We start from the raw sequence: 16,537 nt of genomic DNA, 5'->3' as shown, positions 1-16,537 counted from the left end.
AAGAGTTTTTTTTTTTTTTTTTTTCAATTGCTATATCTTGTTCCATACCATTGCTTAATTCTAACTTTCACAAAGATTCTAATCAATGGAAATGCAGGGTGCTGATGAGAAGAGAATTAAAGTGGAATAGGATACGCTTGAGGAAAATCAGTTGAGCTCTAGGACTGTAATTGCATCAAATTTTGGGTTTTTTTATGGAAAAAAAAATAGGTTTTATTCTAGATTTAGGGTTGGAGTTTATTAAAAAATCGTGGGTTGGATTGAAGCAAAACAAAAAACACATGAGGATAAGATTTGAGGTGCGCTCACTTGAATTGATACCGAAGAACTTTGCGTGTTGGTGCTCCAACTTCTGCGGCAGCCAGGAAGGTCGAGAGGTCTTTCGTGTTGTCTTTGGCAGCCTGGTACATTGAGCATGTCTTTGGCAGCAAGAGAGAAGAGGGGTATCTGCCCTGTGGCTGAGAAGAGAGCGAGCGAGGAAGAGAGGGGTATGGCCTGGAATAAATTTGGGTTGCGGCTTTTGGGCCAATCAGGTTTCGCGCGCAAACATTGATAATAGATAGACGTAATCATTGTTTTCGTACGGCCTATAGGCGTTGGGAAGACTATTCCATATATATATATATATATATATAACATTTTTATTAGGTGTCAACCTTAAACAATCCCGGTAAGGTGCCCCTCAAAATATCATCAAAAGATGTGTTTTCAGTGCTAAAACTCTTACCATAGCCTAAACGTTTATTTTTTCACCCCTATAATAAAGTAGAAAGCTCTGAAAATGGTGCAAATCTAACGGATCTAAGAGTACTCAATAATCTTGAAAATAGATGATCTAGACAGTGCCTTACAAGATGCACTATTTTTAGGACTTTAAATTAATTTTTTCTTTAATATCCATATATATCAAGGTCAAGATGATCAATTGAAGAATTTTCTAGTGATGAAACAACCTTTCTCAATACTTTTACAGTCTAAGGTTGACGCTTTATATAAACATTTTCCACACACACATGCACACGCACACACACACACATATATATGGTGCGGTTGTATAAAGTTGAAGTTCTAAAGAATCGAATTAGAACCTAGCTGTCGAGAAATGTGGCTTCATTATTGAAAATCTTTATGACACCCTTAAAATATATTTTCATCTTTAATTATAAAATTTAAAAGCTTAAAAAATTGTGCAAATTGAGAAAATCTAAGAAAACTTGTAAATCTTGAAATTGACGGTCCAAAAATGCGATACACTATGTACTATTTCTAAACTTGAAATCCATTTTTTTGTCATGTCCATGCATCTAGATGTCATGATGATCAATTTGACGATATTTGGGCATCAAAATAACAACTTCTAGCGAAATTTTTGAGGTTCTTTTTTCATATTCATATATATATATATATATATATATATATATATATATAGGGAAAATCTTCCCAATGCCTCTCGGTGAAAATGAACAGTGATTTCGCCTACCTTCATCACCGTCAAAAGTTCATCGCATGGTCACGATTATCCAGTAGTGTTTCTTTTTTCTTTTTTTTTACAAATCAGAATGATCTAAAATTTGGAGTGTGTGTACATCTTAGCGAGGCGCACCTAATAAAAATATAAAACAAATAATTCATGAAAATAATTTGAGAAAAATACCCCCGAATCTTTTGGAGGGTATTTTGGTCAAGTTTTTTCATGTTAAATATTTTTTTACTATTTCGTAGATTCGCCTATTTTTTATGAACACACGCTCCAAAGTTCAAGTCATTTCGACTTGTATAAAAAAAATAAAAAATTAACCACTACCAGAAAATCGTGACCATGCGAAAGTACTAAAAAACGCCTATAGGCGAAAATGAACAGTGATTTAGCTTATGCTCATCACCGTCCAAAGTTCATCGCATGGTCACGATTGTCTGGTAGTGTTGCCATTTTCATTTTGATTTACGAATCTGAATGATCTGAAATTTGGAGCATGTATACATCTTAATGAGACGAACCTAATAAAAATATGCAAAAAAAAATTTGCAAAATATAAATTGACCAAAATACCCCTATAAAGTTTTTGAAGTATTTTAGTCAATTTATATTTTGTGAATTATTTTCTTCATATTTTTATTTTGTGCGCCTCACTAGGATGTACGCACGCTTCAAATTTTAGATCATTCTTATCAGTAAAAATAAAATAAAAAATGAAACACTACTAGACAACTATGGCTGTGCATTGAGTTTGGATGGTGATGAGGGTAGACGAAATCACTGTTCAATTTCATGAATAGACGTTGGGAAGTTATATATATATATATATATATATATATATATATATATATATATATATATATATATATATATATATCTATATATATATATATATATATATGTGTGTGTGTGTGTGTGTGTGTGTGTGTGTGTGTGAAAAAAGCATGGATGAGCCCACTAGCTCATATGAAAAAATGAGTCCAACGGCCCAAATTGAGTATGCGCGATCTGACGATCACGGATGTAGGCAGTGTTTGAATTTTAATGTTTTTTTTACAAATCCAAATAATTTGAAATTTTAAGAATGTCTTCTTCTCATCAAGCCGCACCTAATAAAAATATAAAAGCAATAATTCGGGAAAACTTAAATGACCAAAATACCAGCAAAACATTTCAGGGGTATTTTGGTCAATTTATTTCATATAATTTTTTTTTTTTATATTTTTCTAAGATTCATCTATTTTTGATGTACATACTCCCAAATTTAGAGTGATTTAGATTTGTAAAAAAATATTAAAATTCAAACACTACCAGACATCCGTGATTGTCACATCTGTGATATATATATATATATATATATATATATATATATATATATATATATATTGAAAATGGTTTCATAGGGATGAAGCCCCATCAAAATAAGTTAAGCCTCACCTAATGATTCATCAAAAATTATAATTAAAGCATTGGAAATCCTTTACATCGATCATCTCAACTCGAATATTATGGTTGTTAAAAAGTTAGCATTTCAAACTTTTAAAACTAGTTTATATTGTAATAAATTATCTAGACCATCCATTTCACTGTAAAAATAAGTGTTCAAAGATCCAAAAAATCTGTTCGACTTTTTGCGTTTTGAAATTTATTGTTCGTATTGGAAATTGATTTTAGATCCATCGTGGAGATTTTCATGGTTGAAAGTACTTTCTAAGCGATGATTTAAGATGAGGCTTTATATGGTTTTCATATAGCCTAGGCCTTATTTGTTTATATGTATAAGCCGCCCCTTAAAAATGAGTCCATTCAAAAACGCGTCGCCTCTTAAAATCCTATTTTTGAGATAGATTTTTGGACTTAATTTTTAAGGACATAATTTCTCTAACATGGAGATTATGAATATGTAAAATAAATATATTTTAAAAATTAGAAAACATTTGTACCATTAGTTTTAATTGTTTTTAGATGGACCACCTATTTGCATCCATCTTTAAGATGGAAGCTTTATACCCTGGGACCGCATGTTGTAGAAATACGGGCTAAACCGTATTCCATACGTGCTGAACTGTATTTGCATCCATCTTATTATGGATGCTTTATAATAAGACATCTGTTTGCTAGGTGAAGTGATAGGGCTGCGAAGATAATTGCTCTTACGATATACATTACTTTTATTATAATAAAATTACGGGCTGATACAAGAGTAATTAGGGAATGTATACAATCATTTACCTTTGGTATAAGGAGGTCACAATTACTATTACTATCCGATATGAAATCTGATAGCTTAAGTGTGTCATAAAGTTCGAAAAAATTTCTTTTAAACTTTGAGCTTGGTCAATAGATACACAATTTCACATTTAATGGTCAAGATTAATTGTAACCACCTATACCAAGGTAAATGGTCTCATTGTATACTCTCCTGAGTAATTATTAATAAACAGGTATATAATTCTTTTACGGGAGTATGAGACACAAGCCGGCCAAATAGCTACATGGCACATTTATTTAATCGAAATTTTAGCCCAGTTGGGGTCAAATGGCATCAGAGGATATCCGTCACTTTTTTTACTTACCTAAAAAAAAAACAAACGATCAACCTAAAAATCACTGGTTGATTTTTTCAATAAGAAAAGGTTTCAAGTTTTTTCTATCTCAATTGAAAAACATTCTCGTTTTATGTTATTATATTGGTCAACTGTTTGGATGTATAATTTCATTGATTTGTCAAAAAAAAACTTAGGGCCAATGAATTTTACTGTGCTAGCCCCCAACCCCTTTCCTCCCTCTCACACCCAAACTCATCTTTCCATGCAAATGCATCGAAATCTCCTTACGAGGCCGACACTCGTTTACTCAGAAAGATCAAAAAGAAGAGAGAGAAAAAAGCAATCAGGGTAGAGAGAGTGAGAGACATATTGGTGTTAAAGTCCATTTTTCTCTCTACCATTCTCTCCCTGAACAAGAAGGGATTTACAACTCTGCGAATCGCTCCCTGGAAATCAGCAGGCTCTTATCTTGGCTGAGCTACTTCCTGGAAATCTGAGGGTTTTTTTGGAGGAATAGAAGCTCTTGAGACACTGGAAATATGAGGGTGTTTTGGAGGAAGAGGAGCTCTTATCTGGGCTGAGCTGCACACTGGTTCTTAAGAGAGAAAGAGGAGCTCTAGAGACATTGGTTCTAGAGAGAGAAAGATGAGCTCTCAAGTCATTAGTTTCCTATTGCCACAAAAGTGGCCCAAAAAATTCACATTCCTAAATTCCATGAATGATTTTCCTTTACAGACACTGGGACCAACAGGGCTCATAAGGAGGTATGAATTCATTAGGGTTTTGATCTAGTCTCTCTATTCCTTGGGTTACAGTAAAGCTGCTTCTCTCTTAGAAGAAGAATCAAGCATCGCTCTCCATTGGGTGTAGAGAGAGCAGGGTTTCGCAAAGGAAGTTTGGGGCCATGGCCATTGGGTGTAGAGAGTGAAGGGTTTCGCAGAGAAAGTTTGGGGTGATGGGAGAAGGAAGTTTGGGGCCATTGGGTGTAGAGAGCGAAGGGTTTCACAGAGGAAGTTTGGGATGATGTGAGAGAAGAAGTTTGGGGCCATGGCCATTGGGTGCTGAGAGAGAAAAGGGTTTCGTAGTGAGGAGAGAGAAGAGCGTGAGGGGTAGAGAGAGAGTGATCAAGTTTAAGTTGAATTTTTTTGGGTAGCATTTTTTTGCCTCACCGTGAGATTTTTTTTTTTTTTTTTCAATCTTAAAATCTAGCAAAAAGGTGCAATTGTCCAAAAGGTTAAAATTCATTTCAAAAGAAATTTGAATTACAATTTAAAAATATTCCAATTTTCGGTACATCTAAACTGTCCCTTAGATATCACCCTTGAATGATTGGATGTTTTTCCAACAATCGATGCATGTCGACAAGCGATAGTTAGCACCTTGCGGAGAGTCGAGGTAACACTCCTAGATGGTTGATGCCTTAAACAATAAAAGCAAGGTGTAGGTCCAAATGGTGTAAAAAATATGTTGTTTTAATGCTGAAAATCTCGTTGATCCATGAGCAAACTGAGTAACTTGGCTTGAGTTGGGCTCCTCAATCCAAAAAGTGTTAAAAATTTTAAAAATGTAAATAATTTCTAAAAACTAGGAAAAATATGTCTGCAATAAAATAAAACTAAACGTGTCTAAATGAGGTGAAAAAAGTAGTTAAAAAATGGACTCTTAAAAAATAAATCAATGAAGGGAGGATTTAGAAATAATCTAAAACTAAGGAAATTTGCACAAATGAGCATTCATGCCCTAAACACTTTCCAATCTTTGTCAAAATGATTAAAAAATTACAAAAACATGTTAAAAATAAATTTCCTATTTTTTTATTTTTTATATTTTTTTAAATTTTTTTAAAACCCCCAAATTGGACCACCCAACTTAGGAATACTAAAGCTCGCCATGATGACAAGTCGGAGTTGGCTCACCCGTGTAATCAAACATTGTTCCGTAACTCTGATTTTGATTTTGAAATGATGAGCATCTAAGGTTCAATACACACTAGTTCTTTTTGTTCTCACCAATTCATGCCTTACTAAATATTTTTTCCCTAATCCTAGGTACGGTTAATCCATATTCAATAAAAATTAAAAGTGATTTATGTACGGACCCAAAATATTTACCTAACAAATGAAATGGGATAATTTTGGTTCAAAATTATGCGGAAGGTCGGACCACCCGCATTTTTTTCACAATTTCCCTTCGGTTTGAGGATGCCATCGTCGGATTGCATTTTAATTTTTAATTTTTGTTTTTTAAATCTTTTTTATTAGTAGGTGTGGGTGTAGGACTTGACTTTTCTAAAGATCTGTACCAAATTTAATAGTGATCCTTTGGGGTTCTATACACATGGGTGTGAGAGTGTCTCACAAGGTCATTTCCCATATATATAGAGTTTGTCTAGAGTTAACAACCCCGCAAAATACAAAAGTTCAAGGTCGAAGGGGTTGTGATGGGTGTATTTCAAAACAATCATTATTTTTTGAAACTTTATTTGTAGAGTGCCCTTGTCTTTTAGTTAAAATTTCAATTTGACGCTTATGGAGATGACAAAAGTACCATTTGTCTTGTAGCAATATATACAAAATTGTCCCACAAAAATAAATGTTTTTGAAAAACAGACTACAAAATTAATAAATTCACCCTTCACAACTCTCTCTATCTTGAACCTCTATAATGTGAAGTTTAGAATATCACACACACACACACACACACACACACATATATATATATATATATATATATATAGGAAAAAGCTGGGGGGTTAGCTTACTAGCTCATATAAACATATGAGCCCAACGGCCCAGATTGAATCTGGGCCAATCTGACGACCACGGATATTTGGTAGTGTTTGAATTTTTGTTTTCTACAAGTCCAAATAATTTGAAATTTTAGACATGTTTTCAAAAAATTAGATGAATCTTTAAAAAATATCAAAAAAATATTTTACATAAAATAAATTGACCAAAATACCCCAGAAAATCTTCGACGGGTATTTTGTTCATTTTATTTTCACATATAATATTTATTTTTTAGATTTTTATTAGGTGCGCCTTGATGAGAAAAACACACACCTAAAATTTCAAGTGATTTGGATTTGTAGAAAAAATAATAAAATTCAAACACTACCGAACATCCGTGATCGTCAGATCGGCCCAGATTCAATCTTGACCGTTGGGGTCATATATTCATATGAGCTAGTGGGCTAAGCCCAAATTTTTTCATATATATATATATATATATATATATAGTCCAAGGTCCCCAACCTTAGACCTTGCTTTATTTCTTATTTTTCAGAAAAACAGAAGCTCGAGGATGGGGACCGCGAAACGCTCTCTAGACTAAGTAGAACTTAGTTCCAGGGCGGTCCAAGGCCCCATCCTCGAACCGCATTTTATTTCTTATTTTTTGAGAAATACAGCTCTGCTGGGTTTTGTTGTGTTTGCAAGGTGGTCCTAGAATTTTAACCTTGGCCTGTCTGGGCACTGCCCTATACACAAAAAAATAAAAATAAAAAATTAAAATGAAGTCTGAAGATAGAATCCTCGGAGGGACAATTTTGAATTTTTTTTTAAAAAAATACGAGTAGATAATTTGCACCTCATTACGTTTTTTAAGAAATTATTTCAGATCCATACGTAATTATTTCAGAGACCTTTACTGGGGAGAATGTTTAGGGAGAGATAACTTTGGTAAACATATTTATCTCATCTCAAGTAGAGCCTTATATTCACGTCCAAGAGATTCCCATATGTGTCTAAATCGATAATCTCTCAATCATAAAACAAAAAAAGTTAACAAAATTGCCTTCATTTTTTTTGTTTGGGTAATTCAATGGGAAAACATGCTTCTACGTGTTTTTTAAAATAGTTCAGGAGTTATTTTTTTGAAAGTGTTAGTAAGGTGGTGTTTTTTTTTAAAAAAAAGACAAAAAAGAAAAAGGTAATTGTGAGGTGAATGTCACTAATTCATCAACTCACTAAATAGCATGATTTGAGACTATTTTTATACAAAAACATTTGCAGAGATAAATTCATGGAGTTTGGGTTCTAGAGAGAGATGGAGTTTTGAGAGAGAGAGAGACGACGATGTGAGAGAGAGATAGAGTTTTAGAGATAGAGAAAGAGAGATACAGTCATTTCATAAGTTGTTGAGGTCAATAATATATGGTCAAAAGGGTTTAGGGGGTTGGAAGATAGAAACTATGGAGTCCTTTTGCTTACAAGTAATATTTTTAATTCTTGATTTAATGAGATATAGAAGTTAAAAATAGGGGATAATATGATATTTTCTCTCTATTTTATTTTATATTATTTTATTCTAAGGAGTTAGTTGAGCAATCTCATAATGGATATCTTAATTTCTGATTATTTTTTTAAAAAATAAGTGGTTTAAAAAAATAAGTGGAAAGACAATCTCTCTCTCTTTACTTTCATCTATGTTTTTGAGAGAGAGAGAGAAAGGCTTCTAAGGAGAGGTAATCCTATCCTATACCCGTGAAAACTCTAGTTTCTCAACCTTGAAAAGCAATCAAGAAATAGGATAATAAGAGTGAGTATCGAAAAACTGGTAATTGTGTTTTGTCTGTAGGACCAAATTCACATGTGCACCCAATACGCACTAATCTCCCATTAACGTGAGATACAGGATTCCCTATTGGAGCTCTCTCTCTTATTTCAAATAAAAACACACGTAGCATAAAAAAAACCTAAAAATACAAATATTGAATTACAACGATAGTAGGATCAACAAACCAAGACATGTAGCATTAAAAATCTACAAATACAGATATTGAGTTATAACGATAGTAGGATCAAGAAACCCAGGAAGTAGGGATAAGAGAGAGAGAGGGGGGATTATTGATTGAGGTTGGATTTTTTTTATCCTTAAAAGTTGAGACAACATATATAAATACGGGTAATGACCCTGCACTTTAGAAAAGGAATCATCCATTGTTCAAGACTCGGTTAAAGAAAGACAGAAAGTGAGAATGAATTCCATCGCTAAAGAAAGATAGAAATAAAGAGGAACTCGATTGCTCCAAATTATTATTTTAAAGTATGTTTAGATATTAAAGTAAATTTCATTATTCTTCTTTTTTTTGTATGTTTCCTTCATGCATTTATTGTATATGAGAGAGAGTCTTCATCTTGTTCTCTTTGTTTTTTTTTTTTTTCTTTTAATTTCTATGTAATGTGTGTGTGTTATATTTCTTGATTTTCTTAATTCTATTGTTCAATATCAATTGGACCTTGTTATTTTGTTTCTCGTTTTTTTTTTTGGGGTTTATTGGATGAAAGAGCACATTTTTCATGTTGTTTTCATCTAACCACCTCCTCCGACCCTCTTTCAAGCCCTCCCCTCCTCTTCTAATACCCTCGCCCTTTGTTGGTTTGTTCCCCCAATTCTTGAAAATTTTGTTTCTCTCTCCAGATATGACTCCCTTGGTTGAAATATTCACTCTAGATACATTTAGATACAAACTCCCTTGATTTACTGACAGACTTTAAAATTTTAGGTAAAATATTAAATGCTTCACTTATAAGTGAAAATTATAAATGCCGGCCAACCCTCTGTTTTTTATTTTTTCAAAACTTGCCTTTCAGTCAAATAGATTTTTTATTTTTTAATTATTTTTTTTTATTTTTCCCTTTGTAAGGCAGTGCCTTGAAGTTTATGGCACTGTCCTAGTAACGAAAAACTAAAAAAAAATAAAAATAAACAAATATCGGGTTGATCAAAGGGTAATTTTGAAAAAAAGTAAGAAAACAAGGGTTAGATCGACATTTTTTTGTAATTTTTACATATAAGTGGAGTATTTCTTATTTTACCTAAAATTTTAAAATCCTTGCATAAATAAATCTAAAATAAATATAAAACTTCTTGCTAAAAAAGATAAGGATTACCGACTACGTTTGAAATCCTCTAACGTGGATTTTCTAGGTACGTTTAACTATATACAATCCTGTGCGTACGACGTGTCTATGTTACCATGTTGAACAATCGACACATGTCGACAAGCCATACTTAACCCCTTGTGGAGTGTCGAGGTAACACTGCAAGAAGGTTGATGCCTTAAAACAACAAAGCCATGTGTAGTTTCAAATGCTGTAAAAAGGATGTTGTTTCAATGCTGAAAAGTGGGCTGAGTTGGGCTCCTCAATCCAAAAAGTGTTAAAATTTTAAGAAATACATATCATTTTTAAAAACTAGGAAGAATATGTCTACAAAAAAATAAAACTAAACGCGTCTAAATGAGGTGGAAAAAGTAGTTAAAAAATGGACATTGAAAAAATAAATCAGTGATGGGGGGATTTTAGAAATAATCTAAAACGAAGGAAATATGCATAAATTAGAATTCATGGCCTAAACACTTTCCAATCTTTGTCAAAATGATTAAAAATATACAAAAACATTTAAAAATAAATTTCCTATTTTTTAATTTTTTTATACCTTTTCTTGAATTTTTTTAAGGCCCCCAAGTTGGACCACCCAACTCAGGAGTACTCAGACTTGCCAAGATGGCGAGTCCGAGTTGGCTTACCCGAGTAATCAAATACTGATCTATAACTTTGATTTTGATTTTGAAATGATGAGCATCTAAGGTTCATTACACACTTGTTCTTTTTTTTTCTCACCAATTCATGCATTATTAAATCTTTTTTCCCTAATCTTTTTGTACGATTACCCCAGATTCAATAAAAATTAAAAGTGAATTATATAGGGACCCAAGATCTTTACCTAGCAAAAAGAAATGGGGTAATTTTTGTTGAAAATTACGCAGAAGGTCGGACCACCTTCATTTTTTATCAATTGCCCCACAGTCTGGGGATGTCATCCTCAAACCGCATTTTAATTTTTTATTTTTAAACTTTTTTATTAATATGACAGTGCTCCAAACTTTAGGGGGAGTACCAAGGCGATCCGAGTAATCAAACACTGCTTCATCTCTCCGATTTTGAAATGACAAGCACCTAAATGGTGAACAAAGGTTCATTACACGTTATGTTTTTTTTTTCCTCAATGTTCATGCACTAGTACATCTTTTTTCTCTATGTGCGATTAATCCATATTCAATAAAAATTAAGTGTGAATTACATACGGACCCAAAAACTTTACCTTAACTATGAAATGAGGCAAATCTAGGCAAATATTACACGGAAGGTTGGTCCACCTGCGTTTTTTTTTTTCGCAAAATTACCGCTTCGTACGAAGAAGCCATCCTCGGACTGCACTTTATTTTTTACTTTTTTTAGTTTTTTCATTTGTATGGCAGTGCCCAGGCGGTCCGAGGATATATATATATATATATATATATATGGAATAGTCTTCCCAACGCCTATAGGCGTATGGAAACAATGATTTTGTCTATCTATTATCAACGTTTGCGCACGAAACCTGATTGGCCCAAAAGCCGCAAACCCAAATTTATTTCAGGCCATACCTCTCTCTTCCTCGCTCGCTCTCTTCTTAGCCCCAGGGCAGATACCCCGCTTCTCTCTTGTTGCCAAAGACATGCCCAAAACCATCTCAATATACCAGGCTGCCAAAGACACCAAAGACCTCTCGACCTTCCTGGCTGCCACAGCAGTTGGAGCTCCAACACGCAAAGTTCTTCGGCATCAATTCAGGTGAGCGCACCTCAAATCTTATCCTTATGTGTGTTTTGTTTTGCTTGAATCCAACACACAATTTTTTAATAAACTCCAACCCTAAATCTAGAATAAAACCCATTTTTTTTTCCAAAATAGAACCCCAAATTTGACGCAATTACAGTTTCAAAGCTCAACTGATTTTCCTCAAGCGTATGGTATTCTACTTTAATTCTCTTTTCCTCAGCACCCTGCATTTCCATTGATTAGAATCTTTGTGAGTTTGAATTAAGAAATGGTATGGAACAAGATATAGCAATTGGAAAAAAAAAAAACTCTTGTCAAATTGTTGAATGTCACTAATTCATAGACTCACTACATAGTGTGATTTGAGTCTAGGCCTTTTTTTTTGGATTTTTTACTTTTAGTTTTAAATTTTGATTTAAAAAAAGAAAAGAAAAAGGGAGATTACAAAAAATGGAAAAATAGAAAAAAAAAAAAAAAAATTAAAATAAATTTTTGGTGGTTTTCTGGTTCGTGAATTTCTATTTTTTCAATTGCTTGAATAAATTGTGGTGGTTTACTTATTTTCTCCCAAATTATGATTGTGGTTCATGAGCAGTGTTTTAATTTTATATTAAGAGATTTTGTTTTGTATTATCTTTACAAATTTTGAGTTATTGTATTGCCAATGATTATTTCGTTATTTTTCCACATTTTCCAAAAAACTTATATTTTTTTATATTTTTATACGATTATCTATTCTCCCTTTTTCTTTATTTAATAATTTTCTTAGTTATTTTATTAATTATTTAGGTTCTCTGGTTTTTTTCCCCCTGGTTTTTGTGGGTTATTCGATAGAAGTGAATGTTTTCACAATATGAATATTAATCTCTTTGATTTATTTCCCATTTGGTGCTTTTCATATATATTTCTTGACTTTCTTTCTCCGTATTCATGTCTAATTGCCGTTTTTCATTGATAATTCTTAAGTTTCTTGCTCCATATTCATGTCTAACTTTCCCTTTCTTTGCTATGTCGCAGTGAGAAAACTAAGAGCCAACTATTATGCAATTCACTCATGGAAGAGCAGAGAACCTGTCTTAAAAAGAAGAAAGGATACAGAACATGGTAGTAAAGATTTTGATAGCTCGATGAAATCGTTAGTTCCCTCCAATATTGATATGAAACAGTTTGAGTCTGATGTGGCCACGAAAGAGTTCCTAAGCACTGTAAGCTCCTTTTTTTCTCGACCAAGAAGACCGTGAATCGCGATTGAGCACTGATGAGTTGGAATTGACCACAGATGACTTAGAATGGCTTGCTACTTGCTTCCCAAATCTAGATGAACTAACAAGGGAAGTCGAGGAGTTGCAACCAAGTGTATGAAGCCTCTTTGAGCGGATTACTCCTATTCGTTGTAATTGCTCTGCCCTCGAAGAAGCTCTCTATCCTTACTCGGTGAAGGCCTCGGCCAAATTCACCTAATGGATATCACCCTCTTCCCACTCAACCACAATCTCGATCGCTACCTCCATGATTCGCTCAGCCAATTCTGGTGTGGGATACAACTAACATCTGTGATCCCATCAATGAAATTCTGCTACTGTACATATTTTGTTGATGGATGATCTTGATCCTGGCCGGCAACTATTTTGCTGATGGACAATCTTGTTCCTGACCTCGATTATTTTCTGAACTCCTGTACTTAGCCTTTGCTTTTGCTTTAAGTTTATTGTATCAAACAACATCCATCTTTTAAATGGATGTTCTCTCTATGATTTCCTAATCGTTAAAGACACTTTTTCAAATAATATTGAGCACGGTGAAATTTTGGATCAAAGATTCTTGAATGGTTAGATTCTTTTACTACGCTGGCTCTTTTGATTCGAATTTTCAGGCTCTTTCATCGATGAATTGTATGGAAATTGGATGTGTGTCTGTATACAGAGGTAGTTTTCTGTGGTTTCCATTTTGTTGAGCTACAAGAGATTTGTTTGGGTCCTAACATAGGCTATTTTTATTTATCATATGTATTTGTATATTATTGGAAAGAGCTTGCAGGGTTTGATAGTTGTGCTTGTGTCCTAGTTTGGTGTTTTTAGGCCAATTTCAGTTTGTTATTTAGGACAGTTTCAGTTTTTTATTTAGGACAGATTTAGTGTAGATTAAGGTATTACTTTTTAATTAAAGTGAGATTCACCTAAAAATCCATCATGTTGACCTCGCGATGTATCGATACTGACGAAAAAAATTTCCAGTCATAAAGTAGTGCTTCTTGTTCCATGCTTTCTAGACAACCCATTGTGCTGCAAATTTCAAATGGATTCTATTTCAGCCAATTTTCCTTTTTTTTTGGCCAAGGATTTGTTCCTTCTTTTGATACTTTGTTTTGGTATAAATTATATGAAAGCTTCTTTTGTTTTAGTAAATTCAGTGCCCTACATGATACATTCATAACATTATACATCGTCTTATTGTGGAAGCTGACTGAAAAAATTCTTTAGTCATAAAAAATTCTCTAAAGGCTCTTAACTTTGACATTTATAGGATGATACAATTAAACCTCGTGGCTTGGCCTTAAAGAAAACCCCATATCTTATAGACCTTGCGGAGGAAACACTCTCCAAAGCACCAAGAACAGTGCCTTCTGATGCTCCAAAAGAATTGATTCAAAGACTGAGGAAAAGGATGCCATGGATTCAAAAACTATGATGTATGCCGCAGCAGTTGAGCGTGAGAAGCTGATGGACTCTATTTTTTGGGTATCCACACTAAATTTGCAGGATGATACAATTAAACCTCTTGGCTTGAGGCTTACGATAACCCTGTCTTTTTTAGAACATGTAGATGAAACACTCCCCAAAACACCCAGAGTTGTGCCTTCTGATTCTCCTAAAGAACTGGATTCAGATAGTTGTTTACGTGCCAGCTAAAAATGCTAATTATTTCGTACCAAAAGATGACAGGATGGAGGAAGGAAACATGGGAGGCTTATATGGCAAGAATTCCTTCATAGGAAACATGGGAGAATTGCTTGTGACACCATTACCTGAAAATGGCGGTCTTGAGTCGATGTTCATTGGAGGAGGTTTAGCCGATTTGCCACTATGCGACTCACGCCCGCTTTTAAAAGATAATTTTGATCTGGATAAGGAGTTTCCTCCACTGGGATATTTGTTTAACCAGGACGACATAATGTCATTATCTGAAAACAATAGTCTCGAGTCCATGTTCGCCTCGCTTCCACCTTTAATAGAATATATGAACTGTAATTGTGATTAGTCTTCTCTTCACTTTCTCATTTTTTCGAGTTTCAATCCATTGTAATCATTTATTTATATTTTAAACACCGAAGGATTATGTAGTTGGATGGTTTCATCAGATATTATTTTGTGGGTGAATCGTGTTTCTATTGACTAACCTAAAACTTGAAGTCTTGACTATTAATAATTTCATCACAGATCTTTTGTAGGGTTCAAAAAATAAAATAAAAATGCATGATGCAATTTTTATAAGGGTGTCGTGCGTTTTAACAGGATATAATTGTGTACTAGGCCGAGTACGTCTTGTTGAGTGATAATTAGGATTATTTAAAAAAATAAAAAAATAAACTTAGTAAAGAATAAAGTCATGCTATATAATTTTTTATGACATAATTTATATTTATTTGCAAAGATTGGTAATTAGTTTTTTCTGTTGTTACATTTTTTTTTTTTTTTTGGAATTTTTTTTTAAATATTCTAAACTCAAAGATTAGTGAATATTTTTTTGCCCCAGCCACATTTTTATTTTCTTGTGTTTTGATTTTTTAAAAATATCCAAACTGTAAATTGGGTTTTTTTTCAAACCCACATCATTAATTTTTATACTTTTTTTAATTATTTTAAGTCCTTTTAGGTTTGAATCTACTTTTAATACATTTTTAATTTTCACATTTTTAATTTTTTTTACAGTTTTTTTAGCCCTTCAATGGACCAAGTCGGCTCAGCCAAGGGGCGAGTTCCCTAGGCAAGGCGAGTTTTTGTATACCAAGATACAGTACTGTTTGATAACAAATTTATAAAAATACTCATAAGAGATGAGAAATTTGACACTAACCCACATATTTTGGTTTAATTTCAAAGTACGTGTAGAAGAACACATGTTTTTAAGTTAGAATGGTTGAAAGGGGATAAATGATTAAATAATTCATCTCTTTGGATATTTTCATAGTTTTTCTTTGTTTAATTTTTGACGTATTAGCAATAATATACATCAAATTTCATCTCTCTATTTTGTTTTATTTAACAAAGGTTACAACAATAATTTTTAGAAAGAGGTAGATATGGCACAGCAATTATTAACTAAATTATCCGAATTAATGGATAGCATGATAAAGGGTACGTGAAACTCTACTAGAGAAACTTTGTTTCAATTAGAGAGTAAGAAATTTAACTTGAATAGAGAAAATTTGAAAACGACCTAAGAATAACTGTAAGTTTCAAAAGAAAAAACAAAATTGAACTTTGAGTTTCCTGAAACTTAAATTCCAACCCCCAAAAATTGGATAGTTTTTGTTCAATTTTGAGACTTTATTTTCTTCAAGGGCATCAGAGAGTGCAATTTGGGTCCTATTTATTAAGCCCAGTCTATGGAATAAAGAGGTTACATCTCCAAAATTTGGGAGACCTAATTCACCCATAAACAACTGGGGCCGTCCTAAAATTACTCAGGTTTTACCAGAGGATGCAAATAGGCAGTAATACTCCCACGGGAGTATAAAGACTCTTGGCAAAAAGAATTATAAATTGCTTTCTCTATGCCCTTTAGATAAATGGCATATTAGGGGTGGAATTGGGCTAGATGGGCCCAAAAAAACTGGGGCTTGGGCGACTAAATGTGGCCCAAAGGCCAAGCCAAGGCCACGACATGGCCAGCCTAGGTGAGCT

Source organism: Amborella trichopoda, chromosome 5, assembly GCF_054954075.1.
Source record: "Amborella trichopoda isolate Santa Cruz 75 chromosome 5, AtrichopodaSantaCruz75HAP2 v2.0, whole genome shotgun sequence".
NCBI lineage: Eukaryota > Viridiplantae > Streptophyta > Magnoliopsida > Amborellales > Amborellaceae > Amborella > Amborella trichopoda.
The sequence above is the reverse complement of the archived record's forward strand: the minus strand, read 5'-3'. Positions refer to the sequence as shown.